The sequence below is a fragment of the Chlorocebus sabaeus genome, chromosome 1 (genome assembly GCF_047675955.1).
Source record: "Chlorocebus sabaeus isolate Y175 chromosome 1, mChlSab1.0.hap1, whole genome shotgun sequence".
Classification (NCBI taxonomy): domain Eukaryota; kingdom Metazoa; phylum Chordata; class Mammalia; order Primates; family Cercopithecidae; genus Chlorocebus; species Chlorocebus sabaeus.
This window is the reverse complement of record NC_132904.1, coordinates 83,496,496-83,518,535: the sequence shown is the minus strand read 5'-3', so window position 1 is coordinate 83,518,535 and position 22,040 is coordinate 83,496,496. Positions and strand designations below refer to the sequence as shown.

The 22,040-nt window shown below is 40.5% G+C and overlaps 1 pseudogene; it reads left to right on the top strand.

Annotated features, from left to right (window-relative positions):
- The first annotated feature begins 5,675 nt into the window (after positions 1-5,675).
- LOC103248921 (uncharacterized) lies at positions 5,676-21,917 on the top strand (annotated as a pseudogene).
- Positions 21,918-22,040: the final 123 nt, after the last annotated feature.

Below are 22,040 nucleotides of genomic sequence, written 5' to 3'. Positions count from 1 at the left end.
CCCTGCAAAGGACATGAACTCATCCTTTTTTATGGCTGCATAGTATTCAATGGTGTATGTGTCCCATATTTTCTTAATCCAGTCTATCCTTGATGGACATTTGGGTTGGTTCCAAGTCTTTGCTGCTGTGAATAGTGCCGCAGTAAACGTTCATGTGCATGTGTTCTTTATGGAGAATGATTTTTAATCCTTTGGGTATATACCCAGTAATGGGATTGCTGGGTCAAATGTATTTCTAGTTCTAGATCCTTGAGGAATTGCCACACTGTCTTCCACAATGGTTGAACTAATTTACACTCCCACTAACAGTGTGAAAGTGTTCTTATTTCTTCACATCCTCTCTAGCATCTGTTGTTTCCTAACTTTTTAATGATCACCATTCTAACTGGCGTAAGACAATATCTCATTGTGGTTTTGATTTGCATTTCTCTGATGACAAGTGATGATGAGATTTTTTTCATATGTCTTTTGGCTGCATAAATGTCTTCTTTTGAGAAGTGTCTGTTTAAATTATTTGCCCACCTTTTGATGGTTGGTTTATTTCTTTCTTGTAAATTTGTTTAAGTTCTTTGTAGATTCTGGATATTAGCCCTTTGTCAGATGGATAGATTGCAAAAATTTTCTCCCATTCTGTAGGTTGCCTGTTCACTCTGATGGTAGTTTCCTTTGCTGTGCAGAGGCTCTTTAGTTTAATTACATCTCATTTGTCTATTTTGGCTTTTGTTGCCATTGCTTTTGGTGTTTTACTCACAAAGTCTTTGCCCATGCCTATGTCTTGAATGGTATTGCCTAGGTTGTCTTCTAGGGTTTTTATGATGTTAGGTCTTACATTTAAGTCTTAATCCATCTTGAGTCAATTTCTGTATACAGTGTAAGGAAGGGATTGAGTTTCAGTTTTCTACACATGGCTAGCCAGTTTTCCCAGCACCATTTATTAAATAGGGAATCCTTTCCACATTGCTTGGTTTTGTCAGGTTTGTCAAAGATCAGATGGTTGTAGATGAGTGGTGTTATTTCTGAGGCCTCTGTTCTGTTCCATTGGTCTATATCTCTGTTTTGGTACCAGTACCATGCTGTTTTGGTTACTATAGACTTTTAGTAGCATGCTGCCTCCAGCTTTGTTCTTTTTGCTTATGATTGTCTTGGCTATGTGGGCTCTTTTTTGGTTCCATATGAAATTTAAAGTAGTTTTTTTCCAATTCTGTGAAGAAAGTCAGTGGTAGCTTGGTGGGGGTAGCATTGAATCTATAAATTACTTTGGGCAATATGGCCATTTTCACAATATTGAATCTTCCTATCCATGAGCATGGAATGTTCTTCCATTTGTTTCTGTCCTCTTTTATTTCACTGAGCAGTGGTTTGTAGTTATCCTTGAAGAGGTCCTTCACGTCTCTTGTAATTTGGATTCCTAGGTATTTTATTCTCTTTCTTGCAATTGTGAATGGGAGTTCACTTATGATTTGGCTCTTTGTTTGTCTATTATTGGTATATAGGAATACTTGTGAGTTTTGCACATTAATTTTGTATCCTGAGACTTTGCCGAAGTTGCTTGTCAGCTTAGGGAGATTTTGGGCTGAGACAATGGGGTTTTCTAAATATACAATCATGTCATCTGCAAACAGAGAGAATTTGACTCCCTCTTTTCCTAATTGAGTTCCCTTTATTTCTTTCTCTTGCCTGATTGCCCTAGCCAGAAATTCCAACACTATGTTGAATAGGAAAGATGAAAGAGGACATCCTTGTCTTGTGCCAGTTTTCAAAGGGAATGCTTCCAGTTTTTGCCAATTCAGTATGATATTGGCTGTGGGTTTGTCATAAACAGCTCTTATTATTTTGAAATATATTCCATTAATACCTAGTTTATATAGAGTTTTTAGCATGAAGGTCTGTTGAATTTTGTCAAAGGCCTTTTCTGCATCTATTGAGATAATCATGTAGTTTTTATTGTTGGTTCTGTTTATGTGATGGATTACGTTTATTGATTTGTGTATGTTGAACCAGACTTGCATCCCAGGGATGAAGCTGACTTGATTGTGGTGGATAAGCTTTTTGATGTGCTGCTGGATTCGGTTTGCCAGTATTTTACTGAGGATTTTCTCATTGATGTCCATTAGGAATATTGGTCTAAAATTCTCTTTTTTTTGTTGTGTCTCTGCCAGGTTTTGGTATCAGGATGATCCTGGCCTTATAAAATGAGTTAGGGAGGATTCCCTCTTTTTCTATTGATTGTAATAGTTTCAGAAGGAATGGTACCAGCTCCTCTTTATACCTCTGGTAGAATTTGGCTGTGAATCTGTCTGGTCCTGGACTTTTTTTGGTTGGTAGGCTAGTAATTATTGCCTCAATTTCACAACCTCTTATTCATCTATTCAGAGATTCAACTTCTTCCTGGTTTACCCTTGGGAGGGTGTATGTGTCCAGGAATTTATCCATTTCTTCTGGATTTTCTAGTTTATTAGCATAGAGGTGTTTATAGTATTCTCTGATGGTAGTTTCTATTTCTGTGGGATAGGTGGTGATATCACCTTTATCATTTTTTATTGTGTCTATTTGATTCTTTATTCTATTCCTCTTCATTAGTCTTGCTAGCAATCTATGTTGTTGATCTTTTCAAAAAACCAGCTCCTGAATTCACTGATTTTTTTTTTGAAGGGTTTTTTGTTTCTCTTATCTCCTTCAGTTCTGTTTTGATCTTATTTTTTGCCTTCTGCTAGCTTTTAAGTTTGTTTGCTCTGGCTTCTCTAGTTCTTCTTGTTGTTGTCTTTTTTTTTTTTTTTTTTGAGATGGAGTTTCCCTTCTGTTGCCCAGGCTGGAGGCTGGAGTACAATGGCACCATCTTGGCTCACCACAACCTCCACCTTCCTGGGTCCAAGCAATTCTCTTGTCTCAGCCTCCTGAGTAGCTGGGATTGCAGGCATGTGCCACCACACCAGGCTAATTTTGTATTTTTAGTAGAGACAGAGTATCTCCATGTTGGTCAGTCTGGTCTTGAACTCCTGACCTCAGGTGATTCGCCTGCCTCAGCCTCCTAAAATACTAGGATTACAGGCATGTGCCACCTAGTTCTTTTAATTGTGATGTTAGGGTGTCGATTTTAGATCTTTCCTCTTTTCTCTTGTGGGCATTTAGTGCTATAAATTTCCCTCTACACACTGCTTTAAATGTGTCCCAGAGATTTCTGGTATGTTGTATCTTTGTTCTCATTGGTTTTAAAGAACATCTTTATTTCTGCCTTCATTTCACTATTTACCCAGTAGTCATTCAGGAGCAGGTTGCTCAGTTTCCATATAGCTGTGCAGTTTTGAGTGAATGTCTTAATCCTGAGTTCTACTTTGATTGCACTGTGGTCTGAGAGACAGTTTGTTATGATTTCTGTTCTTTTACATTTGCTGAGGAGTGTTTTACTTCCAACTATGTGGTCAATTTTAGAATAAGTGTGATGTGGTGCTGAGAAGAATGTATATTCTGTTGATTTGGGATGGAGAGTTCTGTAGATGTCTATTAGGTTTGCTTGTTCCAGAGCTGAGTTCGAGTCCTGGATATCTTTGTTAACCTTCTGTCTCATTGATCTAACATTGTCAGTGGGGTGTTAAAGTCTCCCATTATTATTGTGTGGAGTCTAAGTCTCTTTGTAGGTCTCTAAGGACTTGTTTTATGAATCTGGGTGCCCCTGTATCGGGTGCACATATATTTAGGATAGTTAGCTCTTCTTGGTGAATTGATCCCTTTACTACTATGTAGTGGCCTTCTTTGTCTCTTTTGATCTTTGTTGGTTTAAAGTCTGTTTTAACAGAGGCTAGGATTGCAACCTCTGCTTTTTTTTTTTTGCTTTCCATTTGTTTGGTAGATCTTCCTCCAACCCTTTATTTTGAGCCTATGTGCATCTTTGCACATGAGATGGGTCTCCTGAATATAGCACACTGATGGGTCTTGACTCTATCCAGTTTGCCAGTCTGTACCTTTTAATTTGGGCATTTAGCCCATTTACATTTAAGGTTAATATTGGTATGTTTGAATTTGTTCCTGTTATTATGATGTTAGCTGGTTATTTTGTCCATTAATTAATGCAGTTTCTTCATAGTGTCGATGATCTTTACAGTTTGGCATGTTTTTGCAGTGCCTGGTACAGGTTGTTCCTTTCCATGTTTAGTGCTTCCTTCAGGAGCTCTTGTAAGGCAGGCCTGGTGGTGACAAAAATCTCTTAGTGTTTGCTTGTCGGTAAAGGATTTTATTTCTCCTTCACTTGTGAAGCTTAGTTTGACTGGATATGAGATTCTGGATTGAAAATTCTTTTCCTTAAGAATGTTGAATATTGGCCCCCACTCTCTTCTGGCTTGTGGGTTTCTGCTGAGAGATCTGCTGTTAGTCTGATGGACTTTCCTTTGTGGATAACCCAACCTTTCTCTCTGGCTGCCCTTAACATTTTTTCCTTCATTTCAACCTTGGTGAATCTGATGATTATGTGTCTTGTGGTTGCTTTTCTTGAGGAGTATCCTTGTGGTGGTCTCTGTATTTCCTGAATTTGAATGTTGGCCTGCCTTGCTAGGTTAGGGTGGTTCTCCTGAATAATGTCCCGAAGAGTGTTTTCTAACTTGGTTCCATTCTCCCTGTCACTTTCAGGTACACCAATCAAACCTAGGTTTGGTCTTTTCACATAGTCCCATATTTCTTGGAGGCTTTGTTAGTTTTCTTTCCCCTCTTTTTTTCTCTAGTCTTCTCATTTTATTTTGTTAATTTGACCTTCAGTCACTGATATGCATGCATCACGAAGTTCTCATGCTGTGGTTTTCAGCTTCATCAGGTCATTTAAAGTCTCTTCTACACTGTTTATTCTAGTTGGCCATTTGCCTAACCTTTTTTCAAGGTTTTTAGCTTCCTTGTGATGGGTTAGAACATGCTCCTTTAGCTCAGAGAAGTTTGTTATTACTGACCTTCTGAAGCCTACTTCTGTCAACTTGTTAAGCTCATTCTCCATCCAGTTTTGTTCACTTGCTGGCGAGGAGCTGCCATCCTTTGGAGGAGAAGAGGCACTCTGATTTTTTAAAATTTTTTTGCTTTTCTGCTCTGGTTTCTCACCATCTTTGGGGTTTTATCTACCTTTGGTCTTTGATATTGATGACCTACAGATGGGGTTTTCATGTGGATGTCCTTTTTGTTGATGTTGATATTGATGCTATTCCTTTCTCTTTGTTAGTTTACCGTCTAACAGTCAGGCCCCTCAGCTGCAGGTCTGTTGGAGTTTGCTGGAGATCCATTCCAGAACCTGTTTACCTGGGTATGACCAGTGGAGGCTGCAGAACAGCAAATATTGCTGCCTGATCTTTCCTCTGGAAGCTTCATCTGAGAGGGGCATCCACCTGTTTGAGGTGTCTGTGGGCCCCTTCTGGGAGGTGTCTCCCAGTCAGGCTACATGGGGGCCAGGGACTCACTTCAGGAGGCAGTATGTCCATTCTTGGAGCTTGAACGCCATGCTGAGAGAACCACTGCTCTCTTGAGAGCTTCAGACAGGGACGTTTAAGTCTGCAGAATCTGTCTGCTGCCTTTTGTTCTGCTATGCTCTGCCCCCAGAGGTGAAATCTGGAGAGGCAGTAGACCTTGCTCACCTGTGGTGGGCTCCAGCCAGTTTGAGCTTCCTGGCAGCTTTGTTTACACTGTGAGCTACTCAAGCCGCAGCAATGGCAGATGCCCCTCCCACTGTCAAGCTGCAGCCCCACAAGTTGATCTCAGACTGCTGTGCTAGCAGTGAGCAAGGCTCTGCGGGTGTGGCACCCACCGAGCCAGGCATGGGAGGGTATCTCCTGGTCTGCCATCTGCTGTGACCATGGGAAAAGTGCAGTATTTGGTCAAGAGTGTACCATTTCTTCAGGTACAGTCTGTCACGGCTTCCCTTGGCTAGGAAAGGGAAATCTGCTGACCCCTTGTGCTTCCCAGACGAGGTGATACCCTGCCCTACTTTGGCTCGCCCTCTGTGCACTGTCCAAACAGTCCCAATGAGAAGAACCAGGTACCTCAGTTGGAAATGCAGAAATCACCCATCTTCTGCGTCAACCTCACTGGGAGCTGCAGACCAGAACTGTTCATATTCAGCTATCTTAGAAGCAATCTCCAGTTATGTCCATTTAACTAAAATTTTCTCTCTGTTTTTGAGATGGAGCCTCGCTCTGTCACCCAGGTCGAAGTGCAGTGGTGTGATCTCGGCTCACTATAGCCTGTGCCTCCCAGGTTCAAGCCATTCTCCTGTCTCAGCCTCCTGAGTACCTGGGACGACAGGTGCATGCTGCCATGCTCGGCTAATGTTTGTATTTTTAATAGACGCATGGTTTCACCATGTTGCTCAGGATAATCTTGATCTCCTGACCTTGTAATCCACCCATCTCAGCCTCCCAAAGTGCTGGGATTACAAGCGTTAACCACCGTGTCTGGCCAAACTTTCTTATGAAAACCCTAAGTTCGCCTAAGCTAAGGACAGGAGTTATATCTTACATGAATTTTAAAACGAGGCCCACCTACTTAAGTATGCAATTACTCTCTTGAAGGAGAAAAGTCAGAGAACAAAATGATGAAATCACTAGAACTTAACTGGCATCTGGAAATATTTTCTGATTATGAATTGTCAACTATAATTTTATTTCCAGATGACTTGGTACAGTTGTTACACAGTGTTTATAAGTGTTCTAAATCAAGGGAATATGTGGCAATCTTAGAATAAAATAATACATTTGAGTTCTTAATTTGTTTTAATTAGGAGAAACTTTTTCTTAAAGTGAAGAGAATGTTTTTATTACATATTTTTCTTCAGAAAAGATAGGCTGTATTTTCTAGCAATTATGAATTTGTTATATATGATGATCTGGTTCTTGGAACATTCTTTAATCTAGTGTCTCTAAGGCAGGTGTGTACAGCAAGAAGTGAATAACACAAAAATCAATAGAATAATTATTAAAAAATTGAGTTTGTCAGAACTGCACGATATTGCTGAGTGTGGATTGCTCTGAAATCTGAAAACATTACTTGTGAATTGCTTATATCCAAAATGCAGACACAGTGCTGGGTGTTGGTTTATTTGTTTTCTATTTTGCAATCCTCTTTTCTACTCAAAATACGTAGAAACTCTGAGGGTGCCCAGGGCAAGCACCAGCCTATGCCACCACCCTCACAGAGCCCCGGGTATGCTTGACCATTGAGGGCCAGGAGGTCAACTGTCTCCTGGACATTGGCACGGCCTTCTCAGTCTTACTCTCCTGTCCCAGACAACTGTCCTCCAGATCTGTCACTATCCGAGGGGTCCTAGGACAGCCAGTCACTAGATACTTCTCCCACCTACTAAGTTGTGTCTGGGGAGCTTTACTCTTTTCACATATTTTTCTAATTATGCCTGAAAGCCCCACTCCCTTGTTAGGGAGAGACATTCTAGCAAAAGCAGGGGCCGTTATATACCTGAACATAGGAGAAGGAGCACCCATTTGTTGTCCCGTGCTTGAGGAAGGAATGAATCCTGAAGTCTGGGCAACAGAAGGACAATATGGACAAGCAAAGAATGCCCATCCTGTTCAAGTTAAACTAAAGGATTCCACCTCCTTTTCCTACCAAAGGCAGTACCCCCTTAGAAATGAGGCCCAAAAAGGACTCCAAAAGATTGCTAAGGACGTAAAAGCCCAAGGCCTAGTAAAACCATGCAATAGCCCCTGCAATACTCCAATTTTAGGAGTACAGAAACCCAGTGGACAGTGGAGGTTAGTGCAAGATCTCAAGGTTATCAGTGACATTGTTGTCCCTCTATACCCAGCTGTACCTAACCCTTACCCTCTGCTTTCCCAAATACCAGAGGAAGCAGAGTGGTTTACAGTCCTGGACCTTAAGGATGCCTTTTTCTGCATCCCTGTACATCCTGACTCTCAATTCTTGTTTGCCTTTGAAGATCCTTCAAACCCAATGTCTCAACTCACCTGGACTGTTTTACCCCAAGGGTTCAGGGATAGCCCCTATCTATTTGGTCAGGCATTAGCCCAAGACTTGAGCCAGTTCTCATATCTCGACACTCTTGTCCTTCAGTACATGGATGATTTACTTTTAGCTGTCTATTCAGAAACCTTGTGCCATCAAGCCACCCAAGTGCTCTTAAATTTCCTCACCACCCGTGGCTACAAGATTTCTAAACCAAAGGCTCAGCTCTGCTCACAGCAGGTTAAATACTTAGGGCTAAAATTATCCAAAGGCACCAGTGCCCCCAGTGAGGAATGTATCCAGCCTATACTGGCTTATCCTCAACCCAAAACCCTAAAGCAACTAAGAGGGTTCCCTGGCATAACAGGTTTCTGTCGAATATGGATTCCCAGGTACGGCAAAACAGCCAGACCATTGTATACAGTAATTAAGGAAACTCAAAAAACCAATACCCATTTAGTAAGATGGACACCTGAAGCAGAAGCGGCTTTCCAGGCCCTAAAGAGGGCCCTAACCCAAGCCCTAGTGTTAAGCTTGCCAACAGGGCAAGACTTTATATGTCACAGAAAAAACAGGAATAGCTCTAGGAGTCCTTACACAGGTCCAAGGGATGAGCTTGCAACCCGTGGCATACCTGAGTAAGGAAATTGATGTAGTGGTAAAGGGTTGGCCCATTGTTTATGGGTAGTGGCGGCAGTAGCAGTCTTAGTATCTGAAGCAGTTAAAATAATACCAGGAAGAGATCTTACTGTGTGGACATCTTATGATGTGAATGGCATACTCACTGCTAAAGGAGACTTGTAGCTGTCAGACAACCATTTACTTCAATATCATCTTCCATGTTGTGACACCTTCACCAATAACTTAGTCATGTATTTCCCTCCTGCCATATTTGGTTTTCTTCCCATCTCGGGGATCCTTTTCTCTTACTATAAAATTGTTTCCTCCATGCTGAGGGTTTCATCATCAGGTGGGAATTCCCTTTGTCTCCATATTGCTGCGTGGGCATGGAGGACTAGGTAAGGCTTAGGGATTCTTAGTCAGCCTAGGAAATCCAGCTAGTCCTGTCTCTCAGTTCCCCTTCACAACAGAAAAACCAAAGTGCTATTGGGGAGATTGGCTGACGACTGCTCTAACTGCTTCCTGCTGAATTGGGGCATAGTAGGGGTTGTCCAGTTGAGATTTCCTTGGGAGGGGTGGCTTTGATGTCATTAACATTGGAGCATGGGCTAGAAGGCCGGTCCAGGGGTCCACAGTAGATCTTAGTCATGGACTGCATCTGGGACTCCATTTGAAGAACCATTTGTAGTTTTACAGCTTTGATTCTGGAAGAGACAAACTTAACAAGGAGGTTAGAGATACTAGGATTGAAATGTATGGCCTGCAGTGCAGGGGATTGTTTCTTTGGCACACTTCACAAACCCTGACTATCTGCTTGATAGTTTTGAAAAGGCTTGGTCCAGTAAATAATAATTTGGCCATCTGATGGGTGCTATCAATGCCTAAGTAAAAGGTTTGGTGAAGGATTTTAAGTAATTTCCATTGGTTAGCTGCAGGCAAAAGTATTTTTCCTTCTTCAGTGGCCAGTCATCCGGAGGGGAGGAAACTATGTCCTCGTGAGGTTCCCCATTCTATTTCTTCTTCTGAGTACTGGGGCTTGGTTTCCCAGAGGGGATTACCCCATACTAGGGGTCCTTGTATAAGCATTTCTAATGCAGGGTCCTACCTTGTGGCTCTTGTGGCTTCAATATCTGCTTGGCTGTTCCCTTCATCTTCCCCCAGAAAGGGCGCAGTGGCCTCCGTGTTGTACACAGTCATCACCCCTATGCTGAACCCCTTCATCTACAGCCTGAGAAACAGTGACATTAAAAGTGTCCTGCAGTGGTTGCATAGCAGAACAGTTTAATCTCATTATTTTATTATCTGTTCCATTCCTTTTGTAGTGTGGGTTAAAAAAGCCAGCAAGGTCAAATACAAATAATATCACAGGGTGAACACCCACTGTGATATTAAGAGTAATAGCTCCCGAGGATATCAAAAATACTATCACAGAGTGTACACACATGGGGTACACCCACTGTGATATTAGAAGCCATATTTCCCTAAAGTATTATGGAAAATATCCCCAGGTGTACACCCTCTGTGATATAGAAGTAATGTTTGCCCTGGATATTATGAATAATACCAAGGGTATACACACATGTGGTACACCCAGTGTGATATTAGGAGTTATATCTCCGTAGGATATTATGAATAATATCACAGGGGGTGTACACACATGGTGAACACCACCAGTAATATTAACAACATCCCCATAGAATATTACGAATAATATCACAGGGGGTATACATACATGGTATACATCCCCTGTGACATTAGGAGTAACATTAACCTCAGATATTATGAGTGATATCACAAGAGTTACACCATCTTGAATATTAGGAATGTCCCCCTAGGATATTACAAATAATATCACAGGGTGTACACACACTGGAACATGAGGAGTCACATCTTTCCAGAATATTATGAATAATATCACAAGGTGTACACCACCTGTGACATTAGGAGTAACATTGGCACAGGATATTACGGATCATATCACAGGGTGTACACCCCCTGTGACACTAGGAGTAACGTCCCTCTAGATTATTGGATATAATATCACAAGGTGTACAAGCATTGTAACATTGGTAGTAACATACCTTTAAGATATTATGAATAATATCACAGTGTGTACACCCCCTGTGACATTAGTAGTAACATTCCTCTAGGATATTACAAATAATATTACAGGGTGTAGAGCCCCAGTGATATTAGGAGTAACATTTCTATAGGCTATTACAAATAATATCACTGTGTGTATATCACATGTAACATTAAAAGTAACATCCCCCAAAACTATTACAAAAAATTTCACAGGGTGTACACCTGCTGCGACATTAGGAATATCATCCCACTAGGATATTACAAATAATATCACAGGGTGTACAAGCATTGTGGCATTAGTAATAACATCCTGCTAGGATATAACAAATAATATCATGGAGTGTACACCTTCTGTGACATTAGAAGTAACATCCTCCTAGGATACTATGAATAATATCACAAGGTGTAAACCCCGTTGACATTAGGAGAAACATCCCCCTAGGATATTCCAAATAATATCACTGGGTGTACACCCCTGTGACATTAGGAGTAACATCTGTGTAAGATATTATGTATAATATCACAGGTCGTAAACCCCCTGTGACTTTAAAAGTAACATCCCCCTAGAATATTTCAAATGATGTCACAGGGCGTACACCCCTGATGACATTAGGAGGAACATCTCCCTAGGATATCATGAATAATATCACAGGTTGTACACCCAGTGAGATATTAAAAGTAACATCCTCCTAAGATATTATGAATAATATCACCGGGTTTACACCCACTGTGATATTAGGAGTAATATCTCCCTAGGATATTACAAATAATGTCAAAGGGTGTACACCCCTGTGATATTAGGAGTAATATCTCCCTAGGATATTATGAATAATATTACAGGGCGTACAGCCCCTGTGATATGAGGAGTAACATTTCTATAGGATATTACAAATAGTATCACTGTGTGTACACCTCATGTGACATTAGGAGTGACATTCCCCGAAACTGTTATGAATAATTTCACAGGGTGTACACTCCCTGTGATATTAGGAGTAACATTCCACAAAACTATTGCAAATAATTTAACAGATAATAATGTAACATGAGGAGTAACAAACTTGTAGGATATCACCAATAATATAAGAAGGTGTTCACCACCTCTGACATTAGAAGTAACATCCTTTTAGGACATTTCAAATAGTATCACCAGGTGCATACCCCCTGTGATATTTTTTTACACCATTTGTGACTTTAAAAGTAACTTTCCCCTAGGATATTACAAATGATATCACAGGTGGTTTACACACATAATTTATACCTCCTGTGACATTAGGAGTAACATTCCTCTAGGATACAATGAATACCATAACAGGGTGTATGCTGCTTGTGACATGAGGAGTCACATCTTTCTGGAATATTACAAATAATATTACAGAAGTTGTACACACATGTTGTACACTCCATGTGCCATTAGGAGCAACATCCCAATAGGGTATTAGGAATAATATCACAGGGGTTGTACACACATGGTGTAATCCCACTGAGACATTAGGAGTAACATCTCCCTAGGATATTATGAATAATATCACAGTGGGTGTACACAGATGGTGTACACATTCTGTAAAAGTAGGCATAACATCCCCCAAAGATACTATAAATAATATCACAAGGTGTGTACAAACATGGTGTATACCTCCCGTGACGTTAGGAGTAACATTTTTCTCAGATACTATAAATAATATCACAGGGGTGTACACACATGGTGAGCCCCACCTGTAATATTAGGAGTAACATTCTTATAGGATATTTTGAATAATATCACAAGGGGTGTAAACACATGGTGTACACCCCCTGTGACATTAAGAGTAACGTTTCCCTGGGATATTATGAGAATTATCACAGGGTGAACACGACTTGTGACATTGGGAATAATGTCCCCCTAGGATATTACAAATAATATCACAGGGTGTACACCCACTGTACACACCTGGTGTACACCCACTCTGTACACAGCTCGTGTACACACCTGGTGTACACCCACTCTGATATTAGAAGTAATATCTCCCTAGGATAAGGGCAGGATAATTGAATAAATGAAGGCAGGATATATGATAAATGAAATATATAATATAAATATAAAGTTAAAATAAATGAAGGCAGAATAATTAAATAGCATCAAAAGATACATCACAAGGCAGAAATTACAGTCTTTGCAACACTACTGTGTAATTACAATAGGGCCTAATATTCTTTGAAAACTATGTGCTTCTATTCACAATAGCAAAGACTTGGAACCAACCCAAATGCCCATCACTGACAGACTGGATAAACAAAATGTGGCACATATACACCATGAAATACTATGCAGCCATAAAAAAGAATGAGTTCATGGTTTTTTTCAGGGACATGGATGAAGCTGGAAGCCATCATTCTCAACAAACTAAAACAGGAACAGAAAACCAAACACTGCATGTTCTCACTCATAAGTGGGAGTTGAACAATGAGAACACATGGACACAGGGAGGGGAACATCACACACCAGGCCTGTTGGGGGGTGTGGAGCAAGGGGAGGGAGAGCATTAGAACAAATACCTAATGCACGCAGGGCTTAAAACCTAGATGACGGGTTGATGGGTGCAGCAAACCACCATGGCACATGTATACCTATGTAACAAACCTGCACAATCTGCATATGTATCCCAGAAGTTAAAGTAAATAAATAAATAAGAAAACTATGTGCCAGGCATTTTCCCCTCATGATCTATTTACTGCCCACATCTGCTGTCTGCCCATGTCACATAATAGGCAAGTGAGGGAGCCAGGATCTGGAACCAGGTTGTCTGATTTCCAAGTCTGTGTTTATACCATATACCAGTTACTAGGTTTGAGTGTGAATAAATGGAACAGAGAGAGTTTGCTCTTGGAGTTCAGAGGAGAAAGAGCTGTGGGCTGGAGACGTAAGTGAAGGCTTCATGAAGCCTTGGATTATTACTTGGAAGTTATTGGATTAGTTCTTTTATTCCCCAGTATTCTGATATGTTTTTCCACGTTCTTATTGATTTAATTTTTTTTTTTTTTTTTTGAGACAGAGTCTCGCTCTGTCACTCAGGCTGGAGTGCACTGACGGAATCTCGGCTCACTGCAAGCTCCGCCTCCCGGGTTCACGTCATTCTCCTGCCTCAGCCTCCTGAGCAGCTGGGACCACAGGCGCCCACCACCGCGCCCACTACCGCGCCCGGCTAATTTTTCTTATTTCTAGTGGAGAAAGGTTTCACCGTGTTAGCCAGGATGGTCTTGATCTCCTGACCTGGTGATCCGCCCGCCTCGGCCTCCCAAAGTGCTGGGATTACAGGCGTGAGCCAGCAAGCCCAGCCTTAATTTTATTTTTAAATATGTAAAACATTAGCATGCTTCCAAAACTCAAAACTGTATATAAAAGTCTATCCAGAGAAGGGCCACTTCTCCCCTGTCCGCTTCACCACCCCGCACCCCTTTGTAGGCAACAGTTTTATTGATCTGATTGGTTCTGCTTTGTGTGTCTAGTATTTTTTACTTTTAGGAATAGGGTCTTACTCTGTCACCCAGGGTGGGGTGCAGTGGTGTGATCAAACCTCACTGAAGCCTTGAATTTAATTTTTTATTTAATGCTTGCCATTGTGTATATTATATGTTGAGTGCTTGATTTTTTTCTTCCTTGAAAGAATATTGGTTTTGTTCTGGCAGATGTATAAGTTACCTGTTGATCATCTTGATCATTTTGATACTTGTTAGTATGTTTTATCAGAGCAGTTCTGAAGTACTGTTTACTCCAGGACTAGTTTAGCCCTACTACTGAGGCATGACCTTTCTCATAGGCTCTAGGGAATATCCCCATGTTTAGTGCAACCTTTACTCTCTGATCATTGGAATTCAAAGTCTCCCAGCTGTTTGCTCTGGGAATTGTCTGGTTCATAGCTTGTTGGTTGTTCTTCACTTGGCCTCATGGAGTTTCTCCCTACATATGCATGGCTTATTCAGTCATGAATTCAGAGGGATCTTATATAGACTTCTGGTGCTTTTTCCTGAATTTTTTAAAATAAGAGATACATCTATGTTTTATTTTCCCTTCTTTCTTACACAAAATTAGCATACTATATATATGGTTTTGTCCTTTGCTTTTGTTTAGCTTTTAAAAATTTAGCTGTATATCCTGGAAATGACTGTACATCAGCTCATGGGAAATTTCCATAATTCCTTTCTACATGTCATCCAACTCTGTGGTACTTTGCCTCACAAATTCCAGCCACCTCAGCTTCCATGATCTCTGCCTTCTCAACTCAGCAAGAAGGCCATGCCCAGCTTCGGTTCCCCCACCCGTACAATGGTCTGGGGAGCACTTTTAGGCTGAAAGCAGGGGAAGAGTAGGCTCACCTCACCTGTTTTTCTTTTCTAGGGACACATTCCTATGCTGCCGATTATCCAATGTCTTAAAACATGTGTTTCATACATTGTGTCTAGTTGTCTGGTTGTTTATGGTGGGAATGCAAGTGCATTGCCAGTTCATCCATCCTGGGCAACATGGCCAAAAATAAATTTTGCAGGCGTAACTGAATTACTTAATTTTGTTCAACTAAGTGGGGTTCCTTCTTCCAAATGAGTTCCTTTTGCACATACTCAGAATGATGGGAAAAATCTTGCACATATTCTCTGGCAGCTTTTATATAAGTCATTACCTTAAAACCAGTCTTAGCTCAAATCCCTTATCCCTACTTGTCTTGAGCTTCCTGATCTGAGGTTGAGCTGCCCAGTGTCTGGCCTGCATCCTGTTTTCAGAGGCCTGTCCTGTTCTTCTGGTCCCAGCTTGTCTCTCAGCTCTGTTCCCTGCCCTGCTTAACTTTTGAAGTCTTCTGTTCAGATTACATATTCTCTATACATAGCAAACGCTTATGTAGTACTTTCTTTTTCTTCTTGGGATACATGTGCAGAATGGGCAGGTTTGTTACATAGGTACACACGTGCCATGTTGATTTTTCACTCTGAGTGCTGGATGGCTCTGAGATTGTTGTGTCCTTACAAAAGGTGTTCCCTAAAATGGCCTGTCCTGTCTTTCTACTTTCAGAAAAGTCCCTGCTGCCCACAAATCCTGCCTTGCGAGATCCAAGTGACCTACTTGCACTGCCTTGAATGTTAGAATTTCTAGCCACCACCCCTCAAATTCTGGAACATCCCCACCCACTCTCCTCATCAGCAAGTCATACTATGACATGAATTAGGACTCGCTGAGTCTTTACTCGCTGGCAGTTGTGGATATGGTATGCTCTGGGCATCCAGGAAGTGTCCAGTCCCTGGGCACAAAGAGAGACATTAACCGTGTCCCCAGCTTCCAGCAAGTGGGTGTTCAGTTTCTTGTAAGAACTACTATTATTATTATTATCATCACTATAGTAACAAGAGGTCTCTTCAGCCCTAGATACTTCAAAGCTCTTTTCTTAGAAACAAGGATATTCTCTATCATAATAAGTAAATTAACATTCAAATTTCATCAATTGCCTTGATTATATTCATTATGACTATTTTCCCCCAATGTGCGGATCCAATCCAAGATTATGCATGACCTTGAGTAGTCACTTCTTTAGCCTCTTTTAACCTGGAGTTTGCACAGAGGTGTTGATCAATCCCATTGCTCTATTCACTACAGCCCTGCTTCCATGCTCTCAGTCATGGAGAAAGAACTCAGCTAAATAAATATTCCTGTGCAAGACCTTCCCTGGCATGGCAGAGGGAATGGTATTGAGGTACTTGATTAATGTCAGTGCCTATATGGTGTCTGAATGGCCAGGGTATCATGTACTAAAGCTAAGAAAAATAAATTATGTATTTGCCAAACCTATTTGGGAACAAACCCATACCTTAGAAGCTTATTTATTTCCACTTCGCAAAGGTATGTGCTACCACTGAGGACAGCAGTCATACCAAAGTTAGCTTAAAGATTTTTTTCATTCTTACTCCCTCCTTCCCTTCCCTCCTTACATTCTTCTTCCCTTTCTTTTCCTTCTCACCTCACTCCCCCTTTCCCTAGTAGTTATTTGAGCTGAAAGACCATCCTATAAATATCTTAACTGAATAATAACATCCAAGCGGTTCTCTGAAATGAGAAGCCCGCAGTTAGGCTGGTTCTGCCAGCCAGGGGCTACTTTAACCATCACAGAACTGAGACAGTCTCACATTCTGTAGCTGAAATCAAATATATTAAAATGCACATACATGTCATGTAAGATTTTTGAATGTATTTTTATAATTATGTTTTTGAAATTATTTGGTTGTAAGTTACTTATTTATTATAGGATTGCTTGTAATTTCTGGAAAATCCTTGTGCATTCTCTGGAAATCTTGTGATGTGAGAAAATCTAACCCTAAATTGTGTTCAAATGCAATGGAAATTTCAACACATAATAAAGAAACAATAAAGTTGACTTAATAAAGTTGAGATAGCTTACAGATATTCAGATCTTAATTCTTTTAGTTTTTGCAAATTCCCTACAATATTTAGCTGCATTTTGTATTTGTTGTTGTTTTGCAAGGAGTTTAAATGTTCTTATTGCCCTCCAACTCCCCACCCCGCCAAAAGACGTGGAAGCCTCAAACACTATGCCTATGGGCCACATAGGTAGAACGCCCTGACTAGTTGTAGTCATCGTTATGCTATTACCACCTGTGTGTTCCTCGATGAGTACTTATCTCTCTGTTTCAGCGTCACGGGAGCTTTGTGACCAAGGAAGTAGCTATGACCACAGTCATATCTAAGGATGATAAAAGTCCATGAAACATGATGATAATTTTTGCTTGTACAATACCATCCACTAAATACTTTCACATACTTGACCTCATATAATTCATTGTGGTCATCAGACATAACTGAGATGGCTTGTGTGAGGTCTGACTTGCCCAATTGTCTGTAAGTAGTGTGGACCAAGGCACCTGCCTGTCTTCTTCACTGTTGTATCCCCTGGGCTCAGAACATGGCCAGTCCGATATCCATCTACCCATCCACCTATATCCATCAACAGAATACTTATTGAGCATGTACTACCTAGTGCTGAATAATGACTAGTGATGTTAATCTATCTTGGAGATTTTGGGGAGGGGGCATTTAGCACCATAAGAAGTTTATTTAGCATCCAAACACATAGCTCTCTTTTAAATTACACATTTTGTCTTATAAATTATGCCACTTATTTAAATTTTTAAAAATTTTATGAAAAAAGAATCCAGGTTCTGAGTAAAGTCCATCACAGTCCAAATGTGGGACCTTGTTGATCTAGGATAGTGGTTAACAGACAGAGTTAAGCATCAGGGTGTTGGATTCACTTCCACACTAAAATACTGAGCTTAGAGCCTGGAACAAATGATTTAACTTCTTTAGACTGCAGTTTTCTCACTTGCAAAATGCAAATAATAACTGCATTATTGGCCTCATGGGCTTTTCGGAGATTCATGAGGTAATGAATATGTGATTTATGAACTGTGAAGAGCAATACATAATTGTAAGAAAATATAATTATGATGATGATCGGGATCATTACGGGAAGAGAAGACAAGACAAAATTAATTGTAAAGTGTTTTATAAAATTCAGATACTAGATTAAATAAAAAATAATAAATAAAAATAGGAAAGTGAAGGATGGAAGAAACATTTTAAAGAGTAAAGAGTGATAGAAACATAATATCCTCCTCTATTTCAATAAACAAGGAATGACCTGTAATTGGGAGTACAAAATCAGGACATCATTTGTGATTTAACAAGCTTCCATAATTTCCTAAAGCAAATATTTAGATTCTGGATTCAATGATGCCATGGAACTGTTACTCCCTAGAAAAATTTGGGCCACAATTGATGGAGACTGAAGAGAGGCTTGCACATTCTGCTTTGCAATCTTGTTGGTTATGCCAATCTCTTTGCAGAATTGCTCTGTTGATGTAGATATTTAACTGTAATCTGAGCCTCATTTGCTTATGCCTATAGAAGGAAGTGATGGGTTCCCACTATCTCACTTTGCAAAGGCTCAAAAAGATGGATTTACTAGGTTAGCAATACCCAATGTATCAAAGAGTCAAGGAACCATATCCAATCAAATCAACACTCTGGTAGGCCTGGCACCCAAATGTCTGTCTCAGTCCATATATAGCACCCACTGTGGGCTAGGATTCAATGTAGGATTTGAGAGGAGAGAGATGGTAGAAAAGGATAAGATTTAAATCACAATGAAGTAGATAATGTAGACACTCCTCAAAGAGAGTCAGATAGCCAAACACAGTCCTTTGCCATTGCTCATTGGGCTTTGTGAACTTAGGAACTCCAAAGAAAAGAGGAAAAGACTGGGTTCCATCATAGTTTCAGAGCTCAAAGCCCTCACCCCACTGTTCTTACTTTCCCCCTTTTTATGTTATGTTATGTTGTGTTATGTTATGTTATGTTATTTTTGACACAGGATCTCACTCTATTGCCCAGAAGGAAGTAACTGCAGGGGCGTGATCTTGGCTCACTGCAATCTCCACCTCCCAGGCGCAAGTGATCCTCCCACCTCAGCCTCCCAAGTAGGTGGGACCACAGGCGTACGCTTCCATGCCTGGCTAACTTTTGAATTTTTTTGTACAGACGGGATTTCACCATGTTGCCCAGGCTGAATGATTCCACCTCTTCTAAAGGGCAGAGCCCTCTTTTGGCTTTGACTTCTCTTCACCAAAGCCCCTTGTTTTGAATTCCTGATGAAACCAATGTGACATTGCTTTGCTCTGTTAAAATGCATTAGAAAATGTGGAAACATGAAAAGATTTAAGCACCATTAAGCACACTGCTTTGTGATAATCTGATATGAACTTACCTCCTCGACTCTTCTGTGAACTCCATGAAAGCAGAACACTGTCTTTTCTATCCTGGTGTCTCTGCTTCTAGCCAGATCCTGGAACCTAGTTAGTATTCAGGCGGTGGTGGTTGAATTGAATTTGAAATTGTTGAGCCCTCTCACTTCACAGTTGTGGGAGCATGAGAACCAGGCCAGGGTTGGCACACAAGTCTCATTCTACTCATTAGGGAACCATCTGGAGTAGATGAAGCACAGAGACAGCAAGTTCAACTCCTGGCTTTACACTAAATTAGGTTAGTTATTCTACATCTCAGACCCTCAGTCTCTTCATCTGTAAAATTAGATTAATCATACTTTTTTTTCATGATGTTTTTACAGATTAGGAATACTAAAGTAAAAGAAATAGGAACTGAATAAATTGTATGTATCATCCTTATTACCCTCTGCCTCCATGTTTGTTTCTGGTCACCAGCTATAACCTCCTCATTCTTTTACGGAAAGTAACTTGCCCCCATCCCCTGATGGGGCCTCCCAAACCTTCAGGCTGGTCAGGTTGAAACCCATGGTACTTGATCCCTGGAGGCAGAAAGTGACAGGAATCTGTGGCTCCAGTTCAGCTGTAGCCAGTGTGGATCCTGCATTTAAACTCCCACACTCACCCCTGAGTTGTAGCCCTGGTTCTGGTCAATGGCTTTGGCTTCCCGTTCCAGTTCCAGCATCTCGAAATTAAGAGGCAGAAGGAAACATGGATTTCGTATTCCCCCCTTGCCCACACTGCAGAGATCCTTGATACGAGGTCTCAAATTCCCTACAAAATACTTCCACTAACAGAATCACCTCCAGCCCATGCCTCTCTGCTCCCAGAGGCGGCCCCATCCCATTCTTGGTCAGTCCTGGTTGTAAACAGGATTTTCCTTTAATTATGAAAACCACTGCCCTTGAAAGACCATCCATTGGTCCTAGTTCTGCTTTTTTTTTTTTTCTTTAAAAAAAAATTTTTTTTTGAGTCAGGTTCACACTCCTGTAGTGCAGTGGTGCGATCACGGCTCACTGCAGCCTCGACCTCCTGGGCTCAAACTATCATTCCACCTCAGCCTCCAGAGTAGCTGGGACTATAGGCACACTTAACTGTACCCAGCTAATTTTTTAATGTTTTGTTGAGACAAGATCTCACTATGTGGCCCAGGCTGGTCTCAAACTCCTGAGCTCAAGTCATTCTCCCGCCTCAGCCTCCCAAAATTTTGATATTACAGGCATGAGCCACCATGCCTGGCTCTAGTTTTGCTTTCTATAGCCACATAAAACATAACATTTAATCTCCAAAATGATACCACAAGTCTCTAAAAGATGGTAGTCATTCCTCCCATTATCTCTTTGGCACATGGGATGAAAAATTACCATGTAAACTTCACAAAGACACGTTTTTCAGTTTTACCTAAATGGGTGCCTTGCACATAGCAGGTGCTCAATAAATATTTGCCAAATGAATAAATAAATGAACCCCTATTATGTGCTTTATAATTCACTGATCACTTTATATTCACTATCTCTAGTTCTCACAAGCTCTCTAGGAAGAAATTACTAATCCCATTTTATAGATATTATTTTGCATGTAAAGTAGGATCTTCTGTATTCATCTTTATTTCATCTGTAATGTCAATTCTCCTTTTAAAATGCAGATAAAAGCAAGTGCTTTTTCTTAAAAATACTTTAATAAATCCATTTTACTTCTAAAAAATTACTGGTACTCTTACTTATTAAATCAAGCCAATAGGCCCAGATGCTGATACTATGGTCATGGCGGAGGGGGTGGCGTGTTGAGGCAGAACAGGCTGGGCACAGGATTTTTATAATTGGCCTGATGAATCCTTTGAAGAAATAGACAGTACACTAGCTGTTCAACAGTATATTCAACAGAACATAAGAGCAGATTGCTCCAATATTAACAAAATTCTTGAACCATCTGAAGGCCCAGATGAAAGTTAGAGAAGTATGGACATTTAAGGCAATTCTGCCTTGAGCTAAATGGACTTGTTGTCAAACTTCAGAGTGAATGCCATCCAGATACTTGCACTCAAATGACAGCAACTGAACAATAGATTTTTCTTTGTGCTGCTCATAAAACTCCAAGAGTGTCCTGCTATAGCCTATACTAGACACACAATTGATGGCGCTGCATGTTCTCTGAATGGCAATAAATATTTTCCCAGCAGGGTTAGCATAAAGGAATAATCTGTAGCAAAACTAGGATCAGTATGCCTTAGGATTTACAGGATATTTTTGCATGCTTATTTTCAAAATTGGCAGATATTTGATGAATATGAAAATGAAATATTTTTGTGTCGTTGGTTTACTAAATTTGTGATGAAATAGATGAAATATAATTTGATGTCCTGCGATAACCTGATTATACCAATATTAGAAGAGGAAGTACAGAATTCAGTTTCTGGGGAAAGTGAAGCAAGAAGGGAATCATATGGAAAAATGTACTGATCACCTATCTAACATGAATTATGTACTGTATATATCATTTTAGACACACCAATCATGTATCCATATTATAGCTTCTTCATTAGTAGTATAATCCATATTATAGCTACTTCATGT